This window comes from Alosa alosa, chromosome 1, assembly GCF_017589495.1.
Source record: "Alosa alosa isolate M-15738 ecotype Scorff River chromosome 1, AALO_Geno_1.1, whole genome shotgun sequence".
Classification (NCBI taxonomy): Eukaryota; Metazoa; Chordata; class Actinopteri; order Clupeiformes; family Clupeidae; genus Alosa; species Alosa alosa.
In genome coordinates, this window is record NC_063189.1 from 25,232,646 (window position 1) to 25,242,777 (window position 10,132).

General features: G+C 38.9%; 1 protein-coding gene across 1 annotated transcript in view; it reads left to right on the forward strand.

Annotated features, from left to right (window-relative positions):
* The first annotated feature begins 8,554 nt into the window (after positions 1-8,554).
* Positions 8,555-10,132, forward strand: part of tgm1l1 (transglutaminase 1 like 1) — a 21,302-nt gene continuing 19,724 nt past the window's right edge. Inside the window, exon 1 of the mRNA XM_048247742.1 lies at positions 8,555-8,682. The gene's annotated coding sequence lies outside the window, so the exon portion shown is untranslated. The remainder of the gene's footprint in view (positions 8,683-10,132) is intronic.

Genomic DNA, 10,132 nt, shown 5'->3' on the forward strand with positions numbered 1-10,132 from the left:
GAATGTGCAATAGATGCATGTCAAATTCATAAAGGCCATTGGCAAAAATACATTTGCCAGCCAAACTGCATTAAGAAATAGTTGCAGTACATGACCTAATCACCAGAGGGCAGTCCTGTCCCATCATTTCACAGGGATTTCTGGGAGCCAGCCTCAGGGGAAATATGTTGTGTATTACTCATAGGCTAATTAAATGCCCTTGTTCTGACCTATGGAATCTGGATTTATGAATGGCACTTTCATTCATTCATCTTACAGAGGTCTTGAGTCATTGAGCTCAATGTTCTTCTGTAGATTAGGCATCATCTAGCTTGGGTGTTGAAGGACCAGAACATATGACATCTTATCTGCTACCATAAATTAATTAATTAGTTACACAGAAAAGAGATTTGAAAAGACATTTGTGGGGAGTATTCCGAGGATATCAGCCTTGTCTGATTTCAAGAATAATGTGCACTAATCATAAAAAGTATAGTTTCTTGACTGACCTCCTGTATGAAAAGCAGTCTGTTGTGTAAATTTCCCCAGAAGCTGAATCATTGCTCATGCCAGTCACAGTGTGGTAACAAGTTTCCCATTTGGACTGTATCTGTTAAGTTGTTAATAGTGCTGTGAAGTAACCATCGGGCCCGCCCCAACCCGCTAGCCTGGAGAAAGATTCCAGAGTTACCTAGGTAGAAGTTATCCTGGGGAAGGGGGTTCGCCACAGAAATGGAAAAGAATGCCTCTAGAGGCTACACATGTCATTCATTGCACACTGACTGCGCAACTGATAAGTAGTAGTTGCCAACCACCACACCATACGCTAAGTGCAGAGGTGGAAAGTAACTAAATACATTTACTCACGTTACTGTATTGAGTAGTTTTTCTGTGTATTTTGTATTTTTTAAGTAGATTATAAAATCGGTATTTTAAATTTTACTTGATTACTTTTTGAGTGAAGTATTGTGCCAAGCTACATCAAAAATCCCATCCGTTACTTGAGTAAAAAAAAAATAAGACTAACGAAAACAGAAAGGGAGAGAAAAAAAATCGCCCAACCACTAGCCTAGTGATAATGATCAGCATGTAGCCTACAACAGGACATGAATCAAGCTGGCGCCATGCAGTCTTTCTGAAAGTGATGGAGCTGGATCACGAGATTAATCAGATTAGCCTAACCTATAAAAGTGTATTTTTCGCTATTCCAAAGTGTTGTCTCAGTTCGTTTTAGCACCAATGATTGCGGAGATATTCAAGCAAACACCATGAGATTTCGTGTTTTGAAGTTTGTGCTCACCTTTCTATGGAAAGAAGTTTATTAGCAGTTGTTTCCCCTCATTTTGATGTCTCTCTTTTTCCTGTTTTGGCCTTTGTTTTTAGTAACCTGACTTGGCTTTCTTGGCGAGAAACACATTGCACCAGCAGCACAACAATTAGCGGTCCTCTACTAGCAATGCTCAACTAAATAAACAAAAGAGACTACCTTATGAATCGTGCAGGCGGACTAAACCATTTAGCTCTTTAGCAAGGGAGAGTGAGAGTGACCTTAGACAGTTTTCACTATGTTTTGTAACGTTATACAAAATCCAGTCAGTCAAACTTTACATTTCGTCTGACATTCATTTTTACATTTAATTTGGAAGTTAAAATATTCAGGTAAAATAAATATATGGCGGAAATAAGTATTGAACGCTTTTTTTTTTTTTTTTCCCAGTAATTAGCCTAAACTTCCAGTGAGTCTATTCAAAATTTTCACCACACATTATATTAACACACATATAAAAAATCCAAACATAAGAGTTTTGTGTATTAAAAAAAGTATTGAACGTGCCTACTGAAATTTCTTCAGTACTTTGTGGAAAAGCCTTTGTTTGTAAAGACAGCTTCAAGACATTTCCTGTATGACAAAACGTATTAGTCGCAGTATCAGGTGTGATTTTGGTCCATTGTTCTAAACAGATTCCAGGGGTCCCTCTTGTGAATCCTGATCTTTAGTTCCAGATTACTTCCAGAACTGTTTGAGCTTTTTGCTTTTATCCATCATGAAATGTTTCTTGTGTGACACCTTGGTAATGAAAAACCTTTTTATAGCCCATCAATATGTAAGCTACTAACCAAGCTTATATTAATTTGCGCTGATAGAAAGGATAACTAATCTCTAACTACTTACAGATTCCAGCTTGTTCCTTCCCTTTCCTTGCCTTAGTGCTTTTTCTTAGCGTGTTCAATACTTTTTCCCTGTGTTATTCCACTTCATTACACATGACTCTACTTATGGAGTTGTTTGGATTTTTTATGTGTGGATTACCTGAGTTATTACTAATGCCTGATGAAAATGTTGTGGCCCCTGTATTCCACTTTTCAAGGGCCCTCTCCTCCATTGCCCTATACTTCCCACTTTCCCCCCCGAGTTCGACGCCCTTTAATCTGTTGAACCTTCTGCTCGTTTCCAAATATAAAAAAAACTCTGCAACTCAACATTGGCCTGCCTGCCTCAGCTGCCTGTGAGGGGCTTTTCAGTTGTGCTGGATTACTGTTCACTGCAAAGCGACCCAAGGATGAGTGCAACTAACTTTGAAAATCAACTACTGCTCAAACTTAAAGGAGAACTCCGGTGATTTTTCACATAGATCTCCAACATCCTTATCAGGCAAGTACCTCCACTCGGCGGCCATATTGCAACACTCTTTGGGCACTTATCGTACATCTATTTCGGCAGAAATGCGTGTGCGTAAGGCTTCACGACACCAATCTTGCTCCAGCAGCGAGATCACAACAGATGATTGGCACGATGTCTTCACAGCACACCACATGATTGGCTCAATGTATTTTACAACACACCACATGATTGGCTCAATGTATTCACATGTCAACGTTTTGCCGCGGAAGGGTTGTGATATGTGTAGACAACTGTTACAAACTAACCCCATGCATGGAGGATTTTTTGAGTGCTGTATCTCCTCATTAGAAAGTCTCTGGTAAAACTGGTTGTTCTGGTACCCACCCCCCCCCCCCCCAAAAAAAAAACTAAGTAACTTTTTTACTTAAAGTACATTTTAAATGAACTACTTTTTACTTTTACTTGAGTAAATTTTCAGATCGGTATTTTAACTTGTACTTGAGTAATATTTCATCAAGGTATTGGTACTTTTACTTGAGTACAATATTTTCATACTTTTTCCACCTCTGGCTAAGTGGTGACATAACCAAGGTTGTATCAGCGATGGCGGGGTAACGTCACTTCTGTTGACGTTCAAACAAAACAAAGCTAGCTCGCTACTCCCTCCCCCTCCCTCCCATGCAATTGAAACTCTCCTGAACGTGCATCTCGTTATTGGTTGGAACACTTTATTTTGCCTTTGAGTGGTTGGCAACACTTGTTAGTAGAAAATGGTTTTTTAGGTCAGTCAATCTAGCCCAAAAAGACAAAACATTTGCAACAGAAATGCCTCATAGTTTTTATTGGTCCTAATACCCTCCTGAATCATATACTAAAAGTCTTCCTCTGAAGATGGAGTGGAACATATTTTTTTTATAGATTAAAGACCAAAGTTGTGCCCAACATTCTAAGTAATGGGGGATTAATTAATAGCTATCACTATGAAACTTCTCCAGTTCATTAGTGACATCATACCAAAGAAAAAATGTATTTTGAGATTTTATGTTTATATATGCAAATTAGGCATTTATTCATAAAATGTACCATAAAAACACACAATCTGAAAATTGGATGAAAAATGTATTGTTTCATTCTTGACACATTAGCTAAAAGACAAAATTAAAGAAGGGACTGTGGCTATGTTTCTATATCATCTCATACATTAGAAAATACTATTTTTTGAGTCCTCAAAAAATCTATGTTCGTCATGTTTTTGGTATAAAAGGTTTTTGGCCAAAAAATAAAAACCACACACACACAGTAGGCTACAATTCCTGATCTGATGGGACTCTGACATTGGCAGCTCTGTTGTTGAAACTTGAAACAAAAGGTATGTTAGACATTTAGGCTTCTGTTTGGTTAACTATAGGCTGAGAGGTTCAACTTTCAGCATCTTTCCTCCTGTTAGCTGATGTTCAGTCCTTAAAGTAATTCACAAAAGAAAACATGCAAAAGATTGGAAGCAAAGCATTAGTTTGTTATATTTTTTCTAGGATGAGATGGCTGAGTGTGTGTTCTGTGGGAACCAAACGTCTGATGAAGCACTGACAGTCAAATTAACTAAGAGGGGATGTGAAGGTATCCACAGAGCCAGTCAACAATGCAATGCTGACATAACTGTAGTCCCTGGCCAAGTCGTTTATGCAGAGTGCCGGAAGAAGTTCACAAGTCCCAAAAGAATAGCGCAAAATAACCCTGCTGAAAAAAACAGCAAGAAGCTGGATTTAGCTGGTCTTTGCTGGTTTTCATCTAGCTCTTGCTGGTCTTTGCTGGTGTAGCTGGTTGGGCCACCAGCTGGATAGGCTGGCATGACCATCTGAGGAAGCTGGTCATGCTGGTGTGACCAGCCTGTCTTGTGGGATACAGCTGGTGCAAGATGGTCATGCTGGTGACCAGCCTGTCAAGCTGGTCATGCAGATTTGCTAGAATGACCAACATATGCTGGCATGGCCAGTTAAACCAGCACTATAGACCAGCAACACCAGCTAAAATGACCAGCTTGAGGTGGTACGACAAGCAAAACCAGCTGAATTACCATCATAAGCTGGGAAAACCAGCTGAAGGTATGTTTTCGCAAGAGTTTTGCTGGTCTAGCAGGTCAACCATCATAGGGTGGTCAAACAAGCTGGTTAACAAGCTGTTCAACTAGCAAACCACCTTTAGCTGGTTGTTTTTTTTCAGCAGGGAAGAAACAGCAGCAAGCAGGGATAGTTGTTTGTAAGCGGAGATCCTCTGCCCCTTCATTTTCATTCAAGTAGTATAGTATATACTCTTTTGATCATTCCTGTCCATAATGACCAGGACCCTGCACCTCAATCTTTGTTCAAGCTTGTCTGGTTGCAGCAATTGCCGTCGTCAAGGCCTCGACTGCTCCCTAGCTTGCACAGAGAGGTGTATATAAGTATATATACTCCCGTGAGGGAATTTTGGTCTCTGCATTTATCCCAATCTGTGAATTAATGATACACACTCAGTACACAGTTTACACACAGTGAGGTGAAATACACAACAACATCGGCGCTCGGGGAGCAGTGAGGGGTTAGGTGCCTTGCTCAAGGGCACTTCAGCCGTTCCTACTGGTCGGGGTTCGAACTGGCAACTCTCCGGTTACAAGTCTGAAGCGCTAACCAGTAGGCCACGGCTGCCCCAATGCATATGTGCAAATATGTCGGCAAACTTAGATGAAAACATTGATTGAACTTTTTTTGTTGTTGCCACAGAGATATGGCCTACCTGTTTTGTATTAAAGTGCCTGGGCTTTCTCTTCTACATCTGTCTCTTGAGTTGTGGTTTTGGGTACGTATTGTCTATTTACAGATTTCAATATCAATGACTTGTCTGTGGTTTCCGCTGAAATATGTATTCCCTTTCATTGTAATCTGTAAAGGGTGTTTTCTCAAAATTGAGTTTCCTAACACTGTGGAGGAGAAATATCCACGTTAGTAACACCTAAATAAACTATTCATTACAGATTTCTTCCTATCTATATGTTGTGTTTGATTAGGGAGGAGTTATGTTGATATATTTTCAATAGCCTGATATTTTCTACATTTTGTACCAAAACATCTGACTCAACTCGAATAAATAGTATTTTCTAATGTATGGGATGATGGAGAAACATAGCCGCAGTCCCTTCTTTAATTGTGTCATAATGAAACAATACATGTTTAATCTGGCTTCATCCAGTTATCAGATTGTGTGTTTTGTATTTGCAAATACATTTTATGAATAAATGCCTAATTTGTATATATAAACATAAAATCTCAAAAAAACTTGTAATACATTTTGTCTTTGGTTTGATGTCACTAATCAACTGGTTTCATAGTGATAGCTATTAATTTATTTTTTCCCTATAGAGTGTTGGGCACAGCTTTGGCCTTTAATCTAAAAAAAATATATGTTCCACATATGTTCCATGAGGCATTTCTGTTGCAATTTTTTTGTCTTTTTGGGCTAGATTGACTGGCCTATTGTGTGCTGATCTCAGAGACTGCCTACAGAGACTCGTTTTTTGACGGCCTGCTTATGGGGCAGGCAGCTAGCAGATCGTTAGATGGATGTGATCATTTAGCCTATGTTTGGGCCTTTTTTTTGGGACTGCAATCGCTGATACAACCTTTAACCCTCCGCTCGGCCAACATGAAAGATGGAGGGGTGGGCGCAGAGCTATGACTCCTACATTAGGGGGAGAGTGTGTTTAACAAGCCTCTAGTAAAAGACAAAGACTATAGATAGATACACTATAAAACAAAATCAGTCCATGTACACACACATGAGACATCTCTAAAGAACATAAATTACTAAATAACAATTAATTCTCTCAATGTCATCCATATCTCACTGTTCTGCCTGAAGACAAGAGTGAAACTATTCTTATTGATCACATGTCCCTGATTGTATCTATCTTAGTTTTGTAATCCCCATAAGAAATATAAGAAATTTAACAGACAAATGTAATGGATGGTACGCATGATTGTTGCAAAAATCACCTTATGAGTATATATAAACCCCCACCTTAATTTAAGTTGTCAATATTTTCTCAAACTGTTGTTTTTTATATCAGTCATTTGACATGACTGATAATGGTGCGACGACTTAATGGATTTTATACAGAGAAACTTGTTTGTGTTTTTGAAGTATATGACATGCAATAAATAATAAAATAAATAAATAAATAAAAAATGTACAGTACAGGCCAAAAGTTTGGAAACAACTCATTTCAATGTGTTTTCTTTATTTTCATGACTATTTACCTTGTAGATTCTCACTGAAGGCATCAAAACATAAATAAAGCAAAGTTATTTGGCCCACAAATGAATATTTGTCAAGTTATGGCTTGCTGAATATGGTATTAAATAAAAAACTAGAATATAAGACATGTTTTCAGTTATTTCACACTTTTTTGTTAAATACATAATTCCACATGTGTTCATTAATAGTTTTGATGAATATACAATAAATAGGAAAGTAAACGCATTGAATGAGAAGGTGTGTCCAAACCTTTGGCCTGTACTGTATTTGTCATGAGTTGTGACAGGGCCACAGGTAACATGCAGCCACTTTAACTGCCATTTCTCTGCCTGTAAACATACTGGTATCAAATCTCTTTGAATTTACACAGGAATTTTAGTAGCATTTGTTTCAAAAAAAGGTCACAACATATTTTTCTCTTTTAGTGTGACAGGGCCTTACTCTTTAGCTCATCCTCCTAAAACAGAGATGTAAAGTTTAAAAGTTTAAAATCATACAATTCAATGACAGAACTCAATCAAAACTCAAGGACAGAATCAATGTATGTGTTAGATTCAATCACATGATTTCACTTCTTCTGAAAGGTGTATTGGACATTTATTATATAGTGTTTTATGTGACAGGGCCTGGCGAAAACATGGGGATAGTTGTAAAATACAAATTATATTTGTATTTGTATAATTTCATGTTCTAAATCTATTGCTGTTAATGATAACTCATAGCGAAACTATGGAAACTATGGTCCACTTTTCAGGTATTGTAACTTTCCAAAGGGATTTTTAATAAAGAAGAAATATCTGATAACCCGAATGACATATTCAGATCAATGAGAAGCAATCAATCATCTAATCAGTTTAAGATGTTTTTTTTTTTTAATTATACAAGTTTCCAGGTCAGATAATGTAAGTATCTAATAGAATATCCCGGAGACTTTGACTGAATTGCAGCCCTCACTTTAATGTGACACAAAGTGATGTGGCTAGTGGCTTTCTTTATGATTTCTTCTGTTTGTGCTGCAGATAATGCAGCCTTAAATGTGATGAAAGAGGCATGTTAATAATCTCACAGCCATAGGGCCTGAGTGAGGCCAATCTTGCAAAACATGAGGGGCATGACCCTTGGTGACAATCGAGGTTCCTAATAAGCCACTTTAAGGTTCAACAAATGAGTGTTCTTACACTTTTTTTTACCTAATATGATCATCAACTGAGCATATGATAATAATGTGATCAAAAGAGAATAAAAACTGCTGTCTTACCCCAAGTTTTGTCTCCAATATTAATTTACTAGGCTACATAATTATTTCTACCATTTCTAAGTTTCGCACTTTTGATCAAAACAAGGAATAAAGACCGAAAGAAGAGTGCATGTAGCCAACTATATGATGATCTTGTGTTTATTTGTTTACTGCACAAATGTTCGAGTAACGGTTCCTCACATGATTCGTCGTCAGCCGCAAGATGCGTGAATCACAGGCACCGCGCCCATTCCTTATAGCCTATATCATTGTGCGAAATGCACAATTCTTACAAAAAAGCAACTGTGGTTTAATTTCTTGCCACATGTTAAAACGGATCACGTAGTCTGACAGTGGGAGGGGATTGGGGTGTGTCCCTCGCAGACTTTTAGTTAACAGCAGTTTAAAAGGGCATGGTGCTTCCATAGTCTGACGTTCAGTTCGATTTCAGCACCACCGCCGTCAAAAGAAAGTTAAGATAGTCGTTAATTGGTGGAGTTAAAAGTATCAGAACAAGAAAACCGGAATTCAGAAACTTTGGCTACAACATCAAGTAAGAAACATTCTCATTGCCATTGACATTATGTTCTATATCCTGTCGAATAGGCTCAGAGCCTAAAGCTTAAATGGCTATCCTGAAGGTTCTTGCTCCAGGAGCGTTCCCTGCTTACACCCGTGCCGCTATGACATCAATGAAAATATTGAATCAAAAGAAATTCTTCGTGAACAAACGAGCTTTCATTGTCTCCTGACAACATTATCTTAGACTGTTAAAATAAAAGTTTAGGCTACTGCAGGTGTTGAGTCCCCTTCCGTTGCAATCTTTTTGTTTGACAAGTAAAAAAAAGTCCATCATGAAAAGTATGTCTCGAGACCCATCTCTGAAAAGTAGTTGGCTAAATAGCACTAATAGGTAGGCCTAGTTATTTAAAAAAAAAAAAAAAAAAGCAATTGATTCGCCTATGTTGAGAGTGACTTTCCTATTCTGATATACAATGCGAAGAGCTTCGTGCAAGCATCGTTGCAATTAGCCTGTTGTAACAGAAAGAAAATGCACACTTCCTTGTGTCAGTGAACTGTACGTTTTAGGCATGTGCGCGCGCTTAGTGGTTGTTTGTCTGGTTGAGAGTTCGTGTGCGTGTGCGTGAGTGTGAGTGTCTGTGTACGTGTGTGTGTGTCCTGTGTAATCGCTCCCAGCTGTGAGAAAGAGTATACCTGCCGTGTGGTGAGAAAGTCAGAAAAGGGAATATTTTGGATACCGTTCTAAAACCGACTGCGCAACACGTGTCTCGCCTCTCTGCAGAGCGCCGTATGAGATCACTTTATCTTCTCCACCAGCTCGCGCTTAGCAAGGTCAAGTTGAACTCAGAACGCCTTCAATAACATTCTCCTCTTCATCACGTAAGGCGTCCCTTAGTCCCATTTAGTCTGATCATTTTAGTCAGTTAAGACATTGTGCAAAGTTGCTGACATGAATTTCACATATCTGCGCCACCCAACACAAGCAAAAGATGTGCTGCGGTTATTAGATAGAGCAAATTAGATTTCTTTATTCATTGCTGCTATCTGGTATTCTGCTATGGTCATGGTTGGCCCAGGCTATTGTGAATGTATTCCAGGGAGGGTCTGAGTGTCCATTTGTCTGTGGTGGGTATTTCACATGTTCTGGTTAATCGGTCAATCAGCATCATGTGGTCTCCAGGCTTGACCCTGTGACCCTGGCACATTCTCACAACCATCCGAGACTCTTCAGTGTGTGAGTGCGTCGAGACTGCATGCAACACATTACTAGATTAGGGTGCCCATTACATAACACACACACACACACACACACACACACACTCACACAAGACAAACACACACACGCGCACACACACACACACACACACACACACAGAGACAGAAAGATAGATGCATGCACTCACACACATACAGTACACCCCCTCTCTTTCTCTCTCACAAAGCTGTCTCATTCCCTGGATGCTCATGTTTCCTTGGTGTTT